Source organism: Ovis aries, chromosome 19, assembly GCF_016772045.2.
Source record: "Ovis aries strain OAR_USU_Benz2616 breed Rambouillet chromosome 19, ARS-UI_Ramb_v3.0, whole genome shotgun sequence".
Taxonomy (NCBI): Eukaryota; Metazoa; Chordata; class Mammalia; order Artiodactyla; family Bovidae; genus Ovis; species Ovis aries.
The window spans coordinates 19,109,574-19,129,443 of NC_056072.1; the positions used below are offsets into that span (position 1 = coordinate 19,109,574).

The window sequence follows — 19,870 nt, forward strand, 5'->3', positions numbered from 1 at the left end:
GATGTGGCAGTAGAGGGCTTGCACGGCCACAGTCAGCTGAAGGGGAATTTTCGTCATTGTTTCGTTGCTAAGTTGTGTCCAAATCTTTTGCAATCCCACAGACTGACTGTAGCCCGCAGGCTCCTTTGTCCATGAGATTTCCCAGGCAAGAATACTGGAGTGGGTTGGCATTTCCTTCTCCAAGGGAATCCTCCCAACCCAGGGATTGAACTTGCATCCCCTGTGTCTCCTGCATTGGCAAGTATATCCTTACCACTGAGCCACTAGGGAAGCCCTGAAGAGGAATAGCAGCTCCCTTATTTAGAAAAAGGTTTGTCCTCTACAGGGTGTCAAAGCCCTACTGCTCCCCCCATGAATGTGCATACACTGAGCTCACTTCTCTGTCTTATATTACTTGTTCAGTCCATCCAAACATCAGAGACTGTGACCTCTGCCCTATATCCATAGATTTCTAATACTTCCCTCCATGACCCTGATGCAATGCAAAGTTAATGAACCTTTAGTGCCAGGGCTTCTCACTAACACAGCTCCTTGCAAGGCCCTACACCTCATTTTATATCTGTGTCTAAATCACTATCAGTATTTATTTTATGAAGCCTCCCACCACCAGAACTAAGTTTCAGTTCCATACCACCAAGATCTGCCTCCACTGTCTCTAAGAGACTGTCAAACTAGAATGAAAAACTCACCACCACCACCAACAAAAAAAACCCATGCTAAAAGATTGCTGCCCCTCCTAACTCACAGATGTTTGATGGAAATCCACTGGGAATAGTGGATATCTGCTCTTATTAGGTACTATCTCTAGTAGGGTATGGAGAATTAATTGATAAAATGATAGAGTGTCTTTACTCAGGATGCTTGTTAAAATCTGGGTGATTGCTTGCAGCAAAAAGTAATTGAAAATGTAATCAAAAGTTATAGTCAGGCTACTTGGTACAGTGTGTGATGCTCTGATTTCAGAAGAAGGGCAGAACTAACTTGTGAATTGAAGCCTTGAGAGAAACCCTTATGTTGAAAGAAGTAGCACAAAGCCTTAACCCCTATGTTTCTTGCTCTCAGATGCTGGCTTTTGAAAACCAGTTAAATGAACAGTATCTCTTAAGATTCCTCAGGAAAATTCTCTAGATTAAAAAAAAAATGTCCTCCTCTACCCATAGTGCTCAGGGTCAGAAATTATGTTCTTAAGAGATGGTGGTGTGAGTTATGGATATTTAGGAGGATGTTCATAGAAAATTCAAGGGCTAGGAAGGGAGACTCCTAGAGTAGAAATTAATCTAGAGGGTTAAGTCTCAGGAATGTTCTGCCTCTGTTGAACTCCACAAAACCTAGAATCAAGCCAAAGCATAAAAAGCCAAAATAAAGATAGAACTGATACAAAACAGTAACACAGACTTCAGATCAGGGGTTCAGCAAACTATGGCCCATAGAGTATTGTCTGGATTCTGTATATAATGTTCTCTTGGCACAGCAACATCCATTAATTTAGATATTGACCATGGCTATGTTTGCACTGCAACAGCACACTCCAGTAGCTGTTACAGAAGTTTTGTGATCCTTTGAGATAAAGTCTTCCCACACAAACTCCTATTCAGATCATTGCTTCACTTAAATTTGGACAGGTATGAGAAGAATAGCAAGGAGAGATAAGAAAGCCTTCCTAAGTGACCAATGCAAAGAAATAGAGGAAAACAACAGATTGGGTAAGACTAGAGATCTCTTCAAGAAAATTAGAGATACCAAGGGAATATTTCATGCAAAGATGGGCACAATAAAGAACAGAAATGGTATGGACCTAAAAGAAGCAGAAGATATTCAGAAGAGGTGGCAAGAATACACAGAAGAACTATATAAAAAAAGATCTTAATGACCCAGATAACTACAATGGTGTGATCACTCATCAGACATCCTGGAGTGTGAAGTCAAGTGGGCCTTAGGAAGCATCACCACGAACAAAGCTAGCAGAGGTAGCTATTTCAAATAGCTAAATTTCAAATAGCTCCAACTGAGCTATTTCAAATCCTAAAAGATGATGTTGTGAAAGTGCTGCACTCAATATGCTAGCAAATTTGGAGAACTCAGCAGTGGCCAAAGGATTGCAAAAGGTCAGTTTTCATTCAAATCCCAAAGAAAGGCAACGCTAAAGAATGCTCAAACTACTGCACAATTGCACTCAACTCACATGCTAGCAAATTAATGCTCAAATTTCTCCAAGCTAGGCTTCAACAGTACATGATCTGAGAACTTCCAGATGTTCAAGCTGGATTTAGAAAAGGCAGAGAAATCAGAGATCAAATTGAAAACATCCACTGGATCATAGAAAAAGCAAGAGAGTTCCAGAAAGACATCTACTTCTGCTTTATTGACTCTGCCAAAGCCTTTGACTGTGGATCACAACAAACTGTGGAAAATTCTTAAAGAGATGGGAATACCAGACACCTTACCTACCTCCTGAGAAATCTATATGCAGGTCAAGAAGCAACAGTCAGAATGGGACATGGAACAACAGACTGGTTCCAAACTGGGAAAAGAGTAGGTCAAAGTTGTATATTGTCACCCTGCTTATTTAACTTATATGCATAGTACATCATGTGAAATGCCAGGCTGGTAGAAGCACAAGCTGGAATCAAGATTGCCAGGAGAGATATCAATAACCTCAGATATGCAGATGATACCACCCTTAGGGCAGAAAGCAAAGAACTAAAGAGCCTCTTGATGAAAGTAAAAGAGGAGAGTGAAAAAGTTGGCTTAAAAAATCTACATTCAAAAAACTAAGATCATGGTATCTGGTCCCATCACTTACTGGCAAATAGAGAAACAATGGAAACAGTGAGAGACTTTATTTTCTGGGGCTCCAAAATCACTGCAATGGTGACTGCAGCCATGAAATTAAAAGGCACTTGTTCCTTGGAAGAAAAGCTATGATCAACCTAGACAGAATATTAAAAAGCAGAGACATTATTTTGCCAACAAAGATCCATCCAGTCAAAGCTATTGTTTTTCGAGTAGCCATGTATGGATATGAGAGTTGGACCATCAAGAAAGCTGAGCATCAAAGAACTGATGCTTTGGAAGTTTGGTGTTGGATTAGATTCTTGCAAGGCCCTTGGACTGCAAGGAGATCAAACCAGTCAATCCTAAAGGAAATTAGTCCTGAATATTCATTGGAAGGAATGATGCTAAAGCTGAAGCTCCAATACTTTGGCTACCTGATGAGATGAACTGACTCACTGGAAAACACTCTGATGTTGGGAAAGATTGAAGGCAGCAGGAAAAAGGGACAACAGAGGAAGAGATGGTTGGATGGCATCACCGACTCAATGGACATGAGTTTGAGCAAGCTCCAGGAGTTGGTGATGGATAGGGAGGTCTGGCTTGTTATAGTCCACAGGGTTGCAACGAGTTGGACATGACTAAGTGACTGAACTAAACTGAGAAGGAACAGTGATAGGAGAAATTTCCCTTATTTAGAGCCTATCATATTTTGTGTACTGGGCTACATGCCAGATGGAAGTCATTCATTTCATACTTATAATCAGTCTATAAGGTAGGATTAGTCATGTTGATATTTTACATAGGAGCAAACTTCCACACCCAGAAAAAGGAACTTTCCACACAATTTGAACAATGCTGTGTTGGACATCCTTTTGATCCACTTCTGCAGAGTGAGCAATATACCCTTTAATACTGTAGGGTTGGATTGTGAAGAGAAGAAATGGGGTTTTATGTTTTGTTTTGTTTTTCCGTACCACCTGGGGTGGCCCCAAATTGCAAAGGACAGAAAAAAGAGTAATTATCTACCAGACATTCTGCGGGATCCCCAGCAAAGACTACTTAAAGTTGAAGATTTCTTAAGACAACTGCTAAACATCAACATCAGAAAGGGACTGGGGACAAGAGAAGCGTCAAAAGGGAAAGGATAGGGCCCTCAGGATTATGCTTAAATTCAAGCGCTGCCCCTAATGACCCAGTGACTGGGGCAACAGGCCTCCTCTGAGCATGACTGGAGATAAAATACTATTCTCTGAAATGAGTGAACTTTGGTCCTCTTAGGCTTGTACGTGAATAAGCCCTTAATTATTCCTTTTTAAAAATTAACAGCATTGGTACCGTGTGTGGCTGAAAAGGAAGAATAAAAGGAAGAGAGCTCCCTGTATCAGAGAGTTGTTGCTGTGTAACGAGCCACCCCAAAGCTAAGTGGTTTGAAACGACAGGCATTTATTGTTGCTCAGGAATCTGTGAGTGGTTTTGCCAATCTGGGCTGGGCATGGCTGCCCTTTTAGGGCCGGCACATGGGTCTATAGTCAGCTGAGTTACAGGCTGGAACTGGATGTTCTAGGAAAGGTATAGCTCATCTGCCTGGTGGGTGGGTGGCTCTTGTCCTAACAAGTGTAGTAAGTGAGCATTGGATCTCATATCATCCAAAAGGCCCATCTAAGCTTGCTGCTAAGGCATCTGGGCAGAGTTCAAAGACAGAAAGTAAAAGAAGGCAATGCCTCTTGCTAGCACCGGAAACTAGCATATTGTCTATATTTCCAACACACTCTAGTGGTCAAAGCAGGTCACCAGGGCAGCCCATATTCAAGCAGTGGGAAAAATTCTCTCTTGATAAGAGTTGCTATCAAGTCACATTGCCTGAGGCATGGCCAGGGGAAGGCACAAAATATTATAACTACCATCGATCCTTCACATCTCCTCCTTTTCCTTCTGAAAAAGGAAAATGCTAATATCCATCCGCATCTGTAGTAACGATAAAATGAGACAGATATTTAAAAGATCTAAGTACGGTGTGGCACATTCTAGGCACCCAGGAAGGAAATCTTGCTGCCTTTGCTGTATCGATCTAATTTATGCACTATGATTCGTTCAAACATTTTCTAAGTAGGTTGTATTTTTCCTTTCAAAGAAATTCTGAGCTCCAGATATACTTAATTCTGGGTGAGGAACAAATTATATGTATATTCTTCTCACCTAGTTGAGAAATGATGACTATTATCAGCTCAAAAATAGGCTATGTTTCCATTGAGAGTTGAATGCATTTGCATCTTCCCTTGACAGTGGTACACAGAGAAGCAAGATGGAAATGCAAGATAAGGGATGCACTGTGCCTTGCTGGGAAGGGTCTGCTTGGCGGCTGAGGTCGAATGTCTGGAGGTGCGGGTGTAACTCTGTGTCACAATCCTTGAGGACTAGAGACGAAGCCCGGCCAATACTTGAACAGCACGAACAGCCTGGGAGAGCTGACCAGCACTGCCATCTATGTAGGTGGTGACCAAGTTACTAGCGTAAACATTTCTTCAGAGAAGCTTAAGAAGCAAAAGAGTCTGTACCCACGCGTGTACAGAGAATGCTGTCTCAAAAATACTGAGTGACTTGGCTTACATGTTAGGAGCTGAAAAACACTATTTATAGCAGCAGAAAATTACAGAAGCACAACGCATGAAGGACTATTACAAACACCCAGGACATCCACACCTGAACAGAAGGGAAGAAAAGCACTGGCTGTTCTTGCTGTTTACCGCCTAGTGATTAGTAGCAACAAGCAAGGTAACATCAGTTTAAAGCGAAAGGCTTTAAAACCTGGTTATCTCACTTACAGACTGAAAATTGTATTCTAATAAGGGAGGTGCTTAGATACTAATTACGTATCAACATGGATTTAGAGTAGGGTCACATAAATGAATATTATGAAGAGTTCAGTCTCATTATAGGAAGTACAAAGAAAACTGAATGTCATATTGCAGGGGCCAGGCCTAAGACGGGTTAAAAAAAAATTAAAAAAAACGTCTATGAGTTTAATGAAGGAATTTTTGATCTGACTCCTTTCAAGAATATTAAAGGGGAAAGCAACACATCATTTCTAGTGGAGAGTATATGAGTATATACTGGAAAAAGGTCATAAATTTTTATCTATTAGGTTAACAAATATCCCTCAATAATTATTTTAGGATTTTTTGAAAATCCCAATGGTTGCACTATTTTGCAACCAAAGAGTGTCTGTAACCTAATGTTTCATTTCCTTAAAACATAAAGAAAATATCATCTTTTAGTGTTGCCAGGAAAAAAAAATGTGGAAAAAAGTATTTTCCACCCGAGAAAAGTTATCACACTATGTCATATAAAGACTCAATCTTAGATGCTTGATACACGTCATTAATGGACATTTGTTAAAGGATGATTTTATTGAGTGTGTTCTTATGGACTAGGCCCAATGCTAAGTACTTTATGAGCATTATCTTATCACAATCATATAAGGATTCTATGCTATGGATACTGTTGTAACTGGTTAAGAACCTGAGGCCCAGAGACATAAGTAACTCATCAGAAGAGGTGCTGATGGTAAATGGTAAGGAGGGGAACCCAAATCAGGCAGTCAGAATCCACTTTAACCAGTAAAAGCTTTTTTTTCTTTTTTTTACATTTTAATTTTATACTGGAATATAGTTGATTAAGGCCTTCCCAGGTGGCACAGTGGTAAAGAATCTCCTTGTCAATGCAGGAGATGCAAGAGACCTGTGTAGGTGAGATTCCTGGGTCAGGAAGATCCCCTGGAGTATGAAATGTCAACCAACTCCAGGATTCTGGCCTGGGAAATCCCGTGGACAAAGGAGCTGGTGGGCTACGGCCGATGAGGTCGCAAGAGCTGGACATGACTGAGTATACATGTGCACACACACAGTTGATTGTAGGAAACTGTTAATACTAACGCTGCTGCTGCTGCTAAGTTGCTTCTGTCCAACTCTGTGCAACCCCATAGATGGCAGCCCACCAAGCTCCCCTGACTCTGGGATTCTCCAGGCAAGAACACTGGAGTGGGTTGCCATTCCCTTCTCCAATGCATGAAAGTGAAAAGTGAAAGTGAAGGCGATTAGTCGTGTCCGACTCTCAGTGACCCCATGGACTGTAGCCTACTAGGCTCCTCCATCCACGGGATTTTCCAGGCGAGAGTACTGTGGGTTGCCATTGCCTTCTCCGACTAATGAGGCAGGTATATATTTTCTGATGAATCACAGAATGCATGCTAAAAGGTCAAATTTGGTTTCCATTTTTTAAATTTACCTTATTTTTCAAAACTTTATTAAACCATTCAGTTCAGTTACTCAGTCATGTCTGACTCTTTGTGACCCCATGAATTGCAGCATGCCAGGGGTCCCTGTCCATCACTAACTCCCAGACACTCGCGTCCATCGAGTCAGTGATGCCATCCAGCCATCTCATCCTCTGTTGTCCCCTTCTCCTCCTGTCCCCAGTCCCTCCCAGCATCAGAGTCTTTTCCAATGAGTCAACTCTTCACATGAGGTGGCCAAAGTACTGGAGTTTCAGCTTCAGCATCATTCCTTCCAAAGAAATCCCAGGGCTAATCTCCTTCAGAATGGACTGGTTGGATCTCCTTGCAGTTCAAGGGATTCTCAAGAGTCTTCTCCAACAGCACAGATCAAAAGCATCAATTCTTCAGTGCTCAGCTTTCTTCACAGTCCAACTCTCACATCCATACATGACCACTGGAAAAGCCATAACCTTGACTAGATGGACATTTGTTGGCAAAGTAATGTCTCTGCTTTTGAATATGTTATCTAGGTTAGTCATAAGTTTCCTTCCAAGGAGTAAGCGTCTTTTAATTTCATGGCTGCAGTCACCATCTGCAGTGATTTTGGAGCCCCAAAAGCATTACTTCTGCTTAAATATGACATAATTTCATTTTCCTAAATTCCATTGCAATTTGCATCAGGATTCCTTTTCTTTGGCTATTATAAAGGTTTCTACTTTAGACATTTAAAACTGTTATAGTATGCTTGGGTTTCCCTGATGGCTCAGATGGTAAAGAATAGACCTGCAATGTGGGAGACTGGGTTCAAAACCTGGGTTGGGAAGACCCCCTGGAGAAGGGAATTGCAACCCACTCCCATATTCTTGCCTGGAGAGTTCCATGGACAGAGGAGCCTGGTGGGTTACATACAGTCTATGGGGTCACAAAGCATCAGACATTACTGAGTGACTAATATATATACACACACACAGTACATTTATAGGATAAACTTCAGGAAGTGGAATTAGTGGGCCATCATGCGTGGGCAGTTGTAATTTTGATAGATATTGCTGAACTGCCTTGCAAAGAGCTTGTGTGATTTACTCTCCCCATCCACAGTGTTTGATGTTGCCTGTTCTTCTAAATCTTGCCAACACCGTGACATTAACCTTTTTGATCTTTGCTAACTTACAGTAAATACCAAATGGTAACGTAATATGCATTTTTGAATTATGGCTCACATAAGCCTCTAATTCACATGCCTGTGTGCTCAGCTGTGTTTGACCCTTTGGGACCCCATGGACTGTAGCCCACCAGGCTCCTCTGTCCATGGGACTTCCCAGCAAGAATACTGGAGTGGGTTACCATTTCCTACTCCAAGGGATCTTCCTGATCCAGGGATCAAGCTCATGTCTCCTGCATCTCCTGCACTGGTAGGCAGATTCTTTAACCCTTGAGCCACCTGGGAAGCCCGTGAACATCTAAACCAATAATTGAAAGCCACTTGAAAACAAATGTGTAACAAATATTAAACGATGGTGATACTAAAATTAGGGCCCACAGGGAGAAATTGCAGGAAGAAAACTTAACGTGTTCCAAAATCCTTAAAAGTATCATGAACCACTTTAGGATATGATAAATTGCTCATGGTGTAAAGTATTCAAGAAAAGATGAGGTAGTCGCTCAAAATGAATGTTGAAGCTAAGAAGATATTAAATAATAGTGGGAAGGGGGTGGATTTAATGGCCTCCCTTCAGCCAAGATATTCCATGGAAATCCCATCATTGGGTTTACTCACTGCAGTCTGGAGTCATTTTGTAAAAGGAAGGTTCTGACTTGATCAAAAGTCATGATACTTGTGAAAACTTAATAGAGCAGTTCTAGCCATTTCACACTTTTCTTTCCTCCAGGACAATCTCTCCCACATAATGGATATTCATTAAGTACCCATTGCTCTATTGCTTATAGTTTGTTCAATTACAAAAAGATCATAGAGTCTTTCAAAACTCCTATTACAAATTTTTATTCTCCTTGCACAGATTAAATAAGGTGGAAGGCTTTAAGAAACTTTAATTACAATGCTGGTACAATCTGACATCATAATCATAACTATATTTTTCTCCAAATTCTATCCACACATTTTCCAGCAATTATAGCAGTGCTTCCTTCCCCCTGTATTAGAAAATTAGTCATTGATGTTTAATCAGGGGAAGGATCATAATTAATCGAAGTGCCCATTTAGAAGAACTTGCCAGTGGTCAGGAAGACTTTTTAGCCTTCCGACAAATCTTATCTTGGAAAGCTGAAATAAGCAGATTAAATAAATTGTGCTTTCTCAATTCAAAATGTAATTCTCTAACTTCAATTACAAAGTTTTCCAGAATTCTAAACTAGGACATATATATCCTAGTCTCTATTTCAAGACACATAATCAGATTCCAAAGCAAAAAAAAAAAAAAAAAAAAGTCAGAACCAAAACTCGGTAACAGCTTTAAATTTGTTCAACACAGAATTATTTTAACATTACTCTCCCTATAGTTGTGAAAATAAGAATCTGTATTCAGACAAGCTCTTAATTTACTGAGAAATCCCATTAGGGTACTCAAATGCCTCCATAAATATCCAGATTTCACTATCATCTGAAGATTCACAGAAAGGAGTCACCTAGAAAGGACTGTGATAATGCTAAGTCAGGAGGGCTGAAAGTCCATCCTTAGCAACCAAAATTGAGTCCATCAGGCCTCGAGTTAGAACCTTAACTTGGCTTCTTAGTGGTTATAGAGTCGTCTTCTGCAAACTGTCACTAATAAAAGTAGCTACTGCAGTCAGGTAGGTGAGCAGGTAGATTGAATGTTAATAATTGTAACTGACAAACCACTCAACATAGTGTTTGGCACATGGCAAATGCCTCCACATATTAGTTTTTCATCATATCGCTGTGAGAGAGTCCCACATACATCTCTCAGGAATTACAAGAACTTCAAAATGGCACTGACTGATTCATATCCCTTCCAAACAAACGGACTCTGAGAAATCCTTCCCTTTTTACTTCCCCTCCTACCCTCTGATACTTCAGTCCACTTTCTTCCACTTCCATCTAGATTACTGTCATCTGGTCTGGTCTAGAAAAAGGGAAGGTAAACACTCAGGCTTTATCTGTGTACTTTTTATCATATCTCTGCTCCAACTTCTATGATGAAAAGCTTACTCTGTTATGATGAATATACATCAGGATGCATTTGTTCAAACTCATAGAATGTACAGTATTAGAATGAATGAATCACCATGTAAACTATGGACTTGGGTGATTATAATGTGTCATTTGTATGTTCATCAATTGTCAAAAACATACCACTCTGGTTAGGGATGTTGATTATTGAAGAGGCTACTCATGTATGAGAGCAGGGGAAATTACATCTTCTCAGTTTTGCTGTGAACCTAAAACTTGTCTTTATAAAGTCTAAAATAATTTAAAGCATTAATCAAATAAGAAAAGAAGCTCAGTCTGACTTGGAAAAGTTGCCCTATGTTTTGTGAAAAACTGATGTATACTTTGGTTCAATCCAGAGCCAACATTGTGAATTTGGCTTTTTTTTTTTTTTTTTAAACAAGATCTAAGTGAGAAAAGATGTTGGAAGAGTGAGAAAAGATGTTGGAAGAGACTCTCCCCGTATTCAGGAGAGAGCTTTCTCATGTCTCTGCACTGGGCACGTATGCTTATATCTCCCTTCTGTATCATCACGTCTTCAACCTCTCACTCGTGCATCAAAAGCATCTCAAATGCAACCACATCCATAAAGTCTTCCCTCTCCTGCTTCCTTAGAGTCAATCACTTACTCCTCTGTCTGACTTGACTATCTACGATACACTTCTGTTCAGTGTGGTACTGCAGTTATTTGCTCACATCTGTCTCACCCAGCAGCTCACAGGGGCTTGAGGTTCCTCTCTGTCATGGGCACCTGGTGCAGCATGACTGGTATAGACTGGGTCCTGATAAATGGTGAAGTGAGGCACTGCCCCACTAGAGGGCAGTATTAAGGGGGCAGATTTAGAACCTGATTGTTGTTTACATCCAAATCTGCCTCTTCCTAATTGTGGAATCTTGGGTAGTTACTCAAACACCAAACGCCTTAGTTTTCCCATCTGTAAACAGATGATCGTATCTGTCTCACAGACAGGCTGTAGAATTCAATCAACGAGTGCACGGAGAGTCCTTAGTTCAGTGCCTCCTGCGTAGTAAGTGTTCAGTAAACGCCACCTGCTACAGTGATTGCGGTCGCTGCAGGCGTTACGGTGATTCGCCTCTACAGATCCCTCACGTCACTGCCCAGGAAGATCCCAGCAAAGAGGCTTTCATTGCTTAGCCTTGGAACTTGGCCAATACACAAGGTGTTCCAGAAGGGAAAAAATACACTCCCAATTAAAAAATGACTTCAGATACAAGTATTTTAGAATGCCATCTGTTCATATGCTCATATGGCCAATTTGATGAAATTCTAAGGAAATATTTAAGTGCTGATACTGTATTATGAAACACCTTTCAATTGGTTGCTGAGCTTATCTGAACAGTTTTTGTAGGGCACATGTTCTTTGGATGGGTTTATGTATGGAACAAGAAAACTGAAAGCCAAGAATCATGAACCTACTTGCCAAATGCTTAATTCAGGCCTCGCTCTTAGAACCTTCCAAAAGGAGGGGTGACATCCAGACATTCTTTTTTCTTTGCAGTGCTACCCACCAGAGTCCTCCTCTTTTCCTCCGTTTTCCCACTCCCCTCCCCATAATACATACACAATTTGTGATAGCTCCATGTTCAAGCCTACTGCTGGGAAGGTTTTCAGTGCTGATGCTCATAAGGAATGAATGGGAGGGTAGAAGTACTATTTTGTGGTAATGGCCCATATCACCATCTCCCCACTAAGAGATTCATAAATGGACCACAAGGGTCTTGAGCAATAGCCACTTCCCAGAATTACTCCTACATTCACAACCTGTTCACTCCATTACTTTTTTCCCCTGAGGCATGCTTAATGCTGTCTGTAAAATTTTTTAACACGTATTTTAAGTTCTTTCAGACTACTGTCTATTCACAAAATCTGTTCAGGAAAAAAAAAAAAATATATATATATATATATGTTCTTACACAAACAAAATCTCTTTGAAAGTTCCTTCAAGCACTGGCCCATATCCAACTTCTGTTGAATGACTGAGTTTCTCCTTACCATCCACTGCTCTCATTAACTTCAGAGGAATCTTGAACATTTACAAGAGAAGCACCAAAATTATACCAAATGCCTCCTACTGAAAAATGAACCTTAACTCAGAGCTGAAAACTAAAGAGCAGTTCTGGCACATACTTAATCAGATGACAATGATTCATGTAACTTCTACAGAAGAGCAGCCTGCTGACCTCTGAAAGAGGATGCAAAAAAAAAAAAAAACTTGCACCAACCTGCATTATATGATCTTGGCTGCTCTTAAGATATGTGTTACTTTAAAATGACAAGCATCTTCATGGTGCCTTTTCTATATTAATTTTTAATTCAAGTGCTGGGTATAACATTGTGCTTGTTTTTGTTCTTAAATCTGTGAACCTGTATTTACATCACTATTATTTTAATCAGTTTGGGTAGGTAATTTCTTTGCTACATAAGGGTTCTAGTAGAAGGTGGGAAACTGCTGATACACGGAGTCTAGAAACATAAAGAAGCATTAAACATCTGTCAACCAGAGAAAAAGTGTGTCTAGGGGAAGCTGAGTGGGGAATGGGAAGAAGCTCGTTTGTTTTCTCTCTTTCTCCCACTGCTATTGGTTTTCTCCAGAGAGAATTTCCCACTAAAATCCATCCATTCTTCATTTTTTCTGCACTATACTCAAGCCACCTCAACATCTTACAAAAATCCTATTGAGTCTACTAGTCAGTATAGTGGATAAATGATCAGTATTTTCACATGTAGATGTATGACAGTTTACAGAATACTCATTGAGTGTTTGGGTTTGAACCCTACTCTGCCACTTTTACATGGATGAAGCTGGACAATTTTATTAACACTCTGCGTCTCAGTTTCCTTATTTCTAACAAGGAAATGATGAGTCTACCTCATAGGGTCATTATAAAGACTGAATGAATTAATGCATGTACATGTTTAAATGAATATCTCTTAGTCAATGCTCAAAAGGCTATCTATGGTAAAAATATTGATAGTTCTATACAGTAACCTGTCTCTCATTTGTCTGTTTCACTGTCATAAATTTTAAGGCTAGAAGGTAAATACAAGACTATGCATTCTCCCACACCACCCCTCAGATTAATAATTGAGCCCAGGGATATTATGAGACCTCTTCTAAGGGGTCATATGAAGTGAAGGGCTAGTTGCTCAGTCGTGTCTGACTCTTTGTGACCCCACGGATTGTAGCCCTCGAGGCTCCTCTCTCCATGGAGTTCTCCAGGCAAGGACACTGGAGTAGGTTGCCATTCCTTTCTCCAGGGAATCCTTCCAACACAAGGATGGAACCTGGGTCTCCTGCATTGCAGGCAGATTCTTTACCATCTGAGCCACCAGGGGGTCATATAGCTGATCACAATCTACGTCAGGGAAATCATTCAATCTACTTATTCTCACGCCATGAATCCTTCTAGTGAATGATGCTATGAAGCTAAAAGAAGATTCTGATTTCTATTCCTTTGGGGTAAAAATACACATTCACTACTATGTTAACATTTGTCAAATTTTTAGATAAAAGTATTAATCTGTGTGCTTTGTGCTTCATCACTCTATTGTGTCCAAGTCTTTGCAACCCCAAGGACTGTAGCCTGCCAGGCACCTCTGTCCATGGGGATTCTCCAGGCAGAAATACTGGAGTGGGCTGCCATGCCCTCCTCAAAAGTATTAATATATCACCCTAGTCAACAGAGGGTTGACCAGGTCTTCATCATTATCAAAGCTACTATCATTTCCTGTTCTAGATATTCAAATTATAGATATCAATACCATCCACACCGAGAAAGCCAAAATATGGAGATATTAAGTAATACAATATACTTTGTAGCAGAGCCATGGTTAAAAGCCAGAATATATGATTCTAAATTCATTGAGCCTCTTGAGGAAATGACTCCACCATGAGAGTGGAGAACATGGCTATGGAGTCCTCTGCTATTCTTGCCTGTCAAGTGTCCATTTCCACTTTTTTGGGGAAAAGCCCATTCTATTATGATTTAGGAAACTCCCCCTCTCCTTGTGGAAACATTCTCAGTGCAGTCAGCGCTGGGCATCGTGGCCTCACAAAGGCCTCCAGTGCTGTGCAAAGGATGGGAACATGATCCAAGCTAGGTGAATCATTCACCCTTGCCCAAGAATTTAATTTTTTTTATTTCAACAATGCAAGATTATGAGCACATTCTCCTTAAACAAGGGCTCAAGACTGGATTCCTGAAAACGCTGTATGCTGAAATTCCTAAATCCTGTTTCCCCACTAATAAATTAAGTTTTTGCTAGTGTTAATTAGAATCAATTTCTATTTCTTACTGCCAAAACCCCTGTAACTTATATATACCTGGGCATTTATTTTAAACATAGCTATAATGAGTGTCTGCAGTATTATTTATTGTTATAACACCTAGCATTAACCCTTTTCCCTCAGGTTATCAGCACTTCTCCTCACCTATTCTTGGTCCATGTCCTTTAGCTATAAGATCAGTTATGGAAATATGACATAAATTTGTAACATTAGAGCTAAAGACAGGTATTTTTTAAGATACGCATTAGGAAGGAATACCTTTCTGGTTATGCGGTAAAGGGAGTGACTGTGACTAAGTGAAGACTATTCATTGTAAAGTATATCCAAGGCAATGGAAGAGACCTACATCTGACCAAGTATTTGAGCCCAGGGGTCCAACAATCCCTAAAACAAGGAACCACCTTGGATTTTTGTATTTTCTAAGAAACTATATTTCCTGCCTTTTTTTGTGAGTTGTATTTATGTCACTTACAACCAAAAGAGTCTTATCTGATATGATAGCCAGTGAAAATTTCTTTCACGATTTGGTTCCAATGCTAACACGTGGCAGTGATGCTGCCCTTTTATGCCTTTTAGGAATAACTGTAACTTAAAAACAACAGCTCCCATTTGTTGAGTTCTTTGTAATTTTTCAGTGATAGGCACTTTATTTTGACATTTCATTTTAAGAGCAGTCACATCTGCAGGAAGAAGGTAGTTTTACTATTCCCATGATGTATGTATTACTATTCCCATGAGAATTTCAAAGGAGAGAATAGTATTTTATTTAAAGTTGTACTGAAAGAGGTGGGCACAATCTCTGTGATCTCAATGACTGTACTTTCTGAGGGACAACATGGCGAATTAAATGAGAAAATGAAAAAAGATGTCAGACACACTAGGGGAGGCACTCCAGAGGCAACAGCTATACCACTGTCTGCTAGAACTCCAACAACTATGTTGTACAGAGTTGCCCAATTATTCTAGAATGAATGATTGTCCTTTGCTTCAAATGCCTAAATGGTAAACATTCACTCACGTGCATTGAATTTTTATGATTTCCCATGGATTAGTATAAGTGGTAAAATCACAAATGGCAAAATGTAACTCAAAAAAAATCATTAGATCTAATACAGAAAATGACTAATCATGACTAAATAAGACTTCTATAGTTAAATAGGCAATATTGCAGGAGACACCTTAATAAATATTAACATGATTTAAATAAAAGTTACAACCAAATACTACAGTTAGAATCTATTTTCTTCTAATAATGGATAGGTAATTCGTTAACTTCCAGAAAGTCTTAGTTAAATCAAAATGACCTTCAGAGTACCCTTTGAATATGCTTAATGAAAAGTGAAATTTATTTATGGAAACAAATTAGAGCAATGCCACTCTTAGGCTTTATATGGTTTGATCCTGAAACAAATGTTTGTGATGAAGTAATAAAATCCCTTCAAATAGAGTTTTATTATCATGCAAATTCCCCAAGTACAGACTCAAGAGTGTAACACAGCAGGAGGACTTTCACATGAACAAAGTAGATAAATGAGAGAATCAATTGAACATAAAGAAGAACAGGGCAGGAGGCTCTTGTTTTATATAATTTCAAAGAGAAAAATTCAAACTCTTTTGATTACCTCTGTTTGGGATACACACTAAGGTGACCTGATGATATGGAACCTTGTATAATCACTTCCCCTTGAGTGCAGAGAGATAATTTTAATCGCTAGGCTGGGGCACAGTTACTGGGCATATCACGCCTAGGTGAATAAGGTGAAGTCACTCAGTCCTGTCCGACTCTTTGCGACCCCGTGGACTGTAATAACCTACTAGGCTTCTCCGTCCATGGGATTCTCCAGGCAAGAATACTGGAGTGGGTTGCCATTTCCTTCTCCAGGGGATCTTCCCGACCCAGGGATCGAACCCGGGTCTCCCGCATTGGAGGCAGACGCTTTAACCTCTGAGCCACCAGGGAAGTCTTATATCACACCTATGTTTACGTATCATGGGACTCCTTCTTAGCACACTGGAGTGAGAGAGTCTCTTCAGCTGGCCTTGAAGAAGTAATATCCATGGAGAGGTCAACATGGGAGGGAACTGTCATGAGTTTAGACTATGGTGGCCTCTATCTGACAGCCAGTAAAAGGCTGGGGCACTTGGTCACAAAGCAACAAGGAAATGAATTCTGTCATCAACTTCAGTGAGCTTGGAATTGCATTCTTCCGCAGTCAAGTCTCAGATGACACTCCAGCCTAGGCTAACACCTTGAATGCAGACATGTAGCTTTGCCCTGACTTGTAACTTATAGTATCTGTGAGGTAATGAACGTGTATTGCTAAATTTATGGTAATTTGTGACACAGTGACAGAAAACTGACCTACATTCTGTTCTGAAATTTGTGTTGTTTTATATGTTGGATGAGTCTTATATGTTGGAAGACCTGACATATAATAGGTACACAGCAAATATTTAACAAGTGAATGTCACTTTTTTTAAAGCCATAATTGAGAATACAACCTTACCAAGAGAAGGCACTGGTACTCTTCATTTCAAAAAAGACTGTGAAGATCTTAGGGCATGATATAAACTTTCTAAACTGCTTACCAGTGATTTTGCTATTCTCATAGACAGCCATATAAATAGTTATTACAAGTGGATTATCAGATGAAGCTTATGTTCTAGGTACCATTTGTAAACTATTGTTTGAGCTCCAGAAATTCAGAATCTCCCTTCAAATAGTTAATGGGACATCAATATCACATAAATGATATAATTAAATATATGTATTAATTTTTAAAAATTGTTCTATATGTATTTACTCTACCAGCAAACTTATAATAAGCTAAGAAAATAATCACCTTGCCAATTTGGACACGTCCATTTCTTGCTAATTGATTCAGTTAACATACAGAAGACATTACACCAGATGCTGCTAAGTTTGAGTAGAAAGCATGGTTCAGTTCAGTTCAATTGTTCAGTTGTGTCTGACTCTTTGCAACCCCATGAATTGCAGCACGCCAGGCCTCCCTGTCCATCACCAACTCCTGGAGTTCACTCAGACTCACGTCCATTGAGTCAGTGATGCCATCCAGCCATCTCATCCTCTGTCGTCCCTTCTCCTCCTACCCCCAAGCCCTCCCAGCATCAGAGTCTTTTCCAATGAGTCAACTCTTCGCATGAGGTGGCCAAAGTACTGCAGTTTCAGCTTTAGCATCATTCCTTCCAAAGAAATCCCAGGGCTGATCTCCTTCAGAATGGACTGGTTGCATCTCTTTGCAGTCCAAGGGACTCTCAAGAGTCTTCTCCAACACCACAGTTCAAAAGCATCAGTTCTTCAGCGCTCAGCTTTCTTCACAGTCCAACTCTCACATCCATACATGACCACAGGAAAAACCATAGCCTTGACTAGACAGACCTTTGTTGGCAAAGTAATGTCTCTGCTTTTCAATATGCAATCTAGGTTGGTCATCACTTTTCTTCCAAGGAGTAAGCGTCTTTTAATTTCATATTGCTAAAGATGTTGCATAAATAAACTGGTATAAATATCTTGAAAAGCAATTTGAAAAGTATGAGTGAAGAATCTGATGGTAAAATTACACTATAATACATTAACCCTACTCTTTCTTAAAATATACGTGAATAAAAAAGCCAAAAGTAACATTAAAATGAAAATATTAATTTCAGTATTTCCTATTAATGCAAAGAATAAACTATAATGAGTCATCAAGGAAGCAATTTATATATTATGGTGCACAAACTACTGGAATATTACATTAAATAGCTATAGAATTATAATTATAAAAACTAAAGAAAAACATTAATATTTTAGTACACAATTTGTCGTATACAAAGCATAACAGAAAGACACATAAGGCTGTGCAAAACTACTGAGTATGGGACATATGAAATGTTTGATATTTGAGAATAAATGGTGACTTAGGTGTATGTGCCCGCCCCTCTGTATGACTTTTCCCCTACCTCCCCCACTGTACACACTGCCTCAAATACACACCTACCACACTGTCAAAACTCTATAAACATGCTTCCCAGGTGGCAACAGAGGTAAATAATCTGACTGCCAATGCAGGAGACGTAAGAGATGCGGGTCCGATCCTGGCTTGGGAAGATCCCCTAGAGGATGAAATGGCAACCCACTTTAGTATTCTTCCCTGGGGAATCTCATGGACAGAGGAGCCTAGCAAGTCACAAAGAGTCGGACACAACTGAAGTGACTCAGCACACATACATGCACAGAGAAAAAAGTTCCTCCATAATTGCTGGCACTGAAAACATATCCACAGATTTTGAGGTACTTTGCTAGGATCAGTGGTTTACAGAACTAAAGAAATATAATTTCCGTAATAAACACACTCAGTAGTCTCTCTTCTTTTCTTCCATTTCTTAAATAGGAAACAAACAAATACTGGTCAATAGGATTAGCTGTGGAATCCACAAGGACCACTACCCTGCAATTATCTCCTATTCTCAAACAGCAACTTTTGAGTGTAGTTGCTCTAGGATGATCCAAGCCAAGAAAGACATCAAAGAAAAAGCCAAGAAATAGTCCCTGAGACAAAAATAAAAGCAACAGGAAAGAGATAATGACTAGCCATACTCTATAAAATAATGAAGAGCCAGTTAAAAATAAAGGTATAAAAACATAGATAAAAGAGTAACTTTACCAACTTGAAGAAGAAACCATGAAGAGATCCAATTCCTTTGCACAGTAACCTGCAGCTGCCTCCTCAGTCTCCCAGCTAGAAATGGCCGTATGTATTTCTATTATTGGGCTCTCCATATTAAGTTGCAACAATAACAACAAAAATTCAAAAGAGTGTCCTTGTGGGCAATGATATGGAAAAAGGGAGTTTTCTTGCCATGTTTGTAGAGAAGATCGGACCAGAATAGACTTCTCCATGTACAGAAGAATAAACCAAAAATATCCAAACCACGAAAAGCTTCTGTAAAAAGGGATGACTATATATAACTCAAGAAGGAGAAATTTATTTTTGAAAAAATAATTCCTGATGGGGAAAAAGAACACTGCAGAGACTATACCCTGTGATTACAATAAAATTAGAAGATAGCGCATGAAATGAGAGGTGAACCATGGGACAAAATCTGCTGATACTTTGCAGAACTAAAAATAGTAGCCCTGGAAGCAGTGAAGAAAATAAGCAATGTGGTAGTGGAGATGGAAGCTTAAGCATTCATCCAGTTCCATCCAGAAGGAAAAAAGGCAAGGACCCGTACAATAAGAGTCATGAAACTGAAGTATGAATATCAGAAGAAAACAAAAAGTGAGACGTTGGCAGTCCTCAAAGACTAAATAATAGGAAG

At 39.7% G+C, this 19,870-nt stretch overlaps 1 protein-coding gene and 1 pseudogene across 3 annotated transcripts in view; both read right to left on the minus strand.

The window, feature by feature from the left end:
- Positions 1-19,870, minus strand: part of GRM7 (glutamate metabotropic receptor 7) — a 942,724-nt gene that overhangs the window by 536,979 nt on the left and 385,875 nt on the right. The window lies entirely within an intron of this gene.
- LOC105603613 (small ribosomal subunit protein eS10-like) overlaps positions 1-19,870 on the minus strand; it is a 67,558-nt pseudogene that overhangs the window by 28,542 nt on the left and 19,146 nt on the right.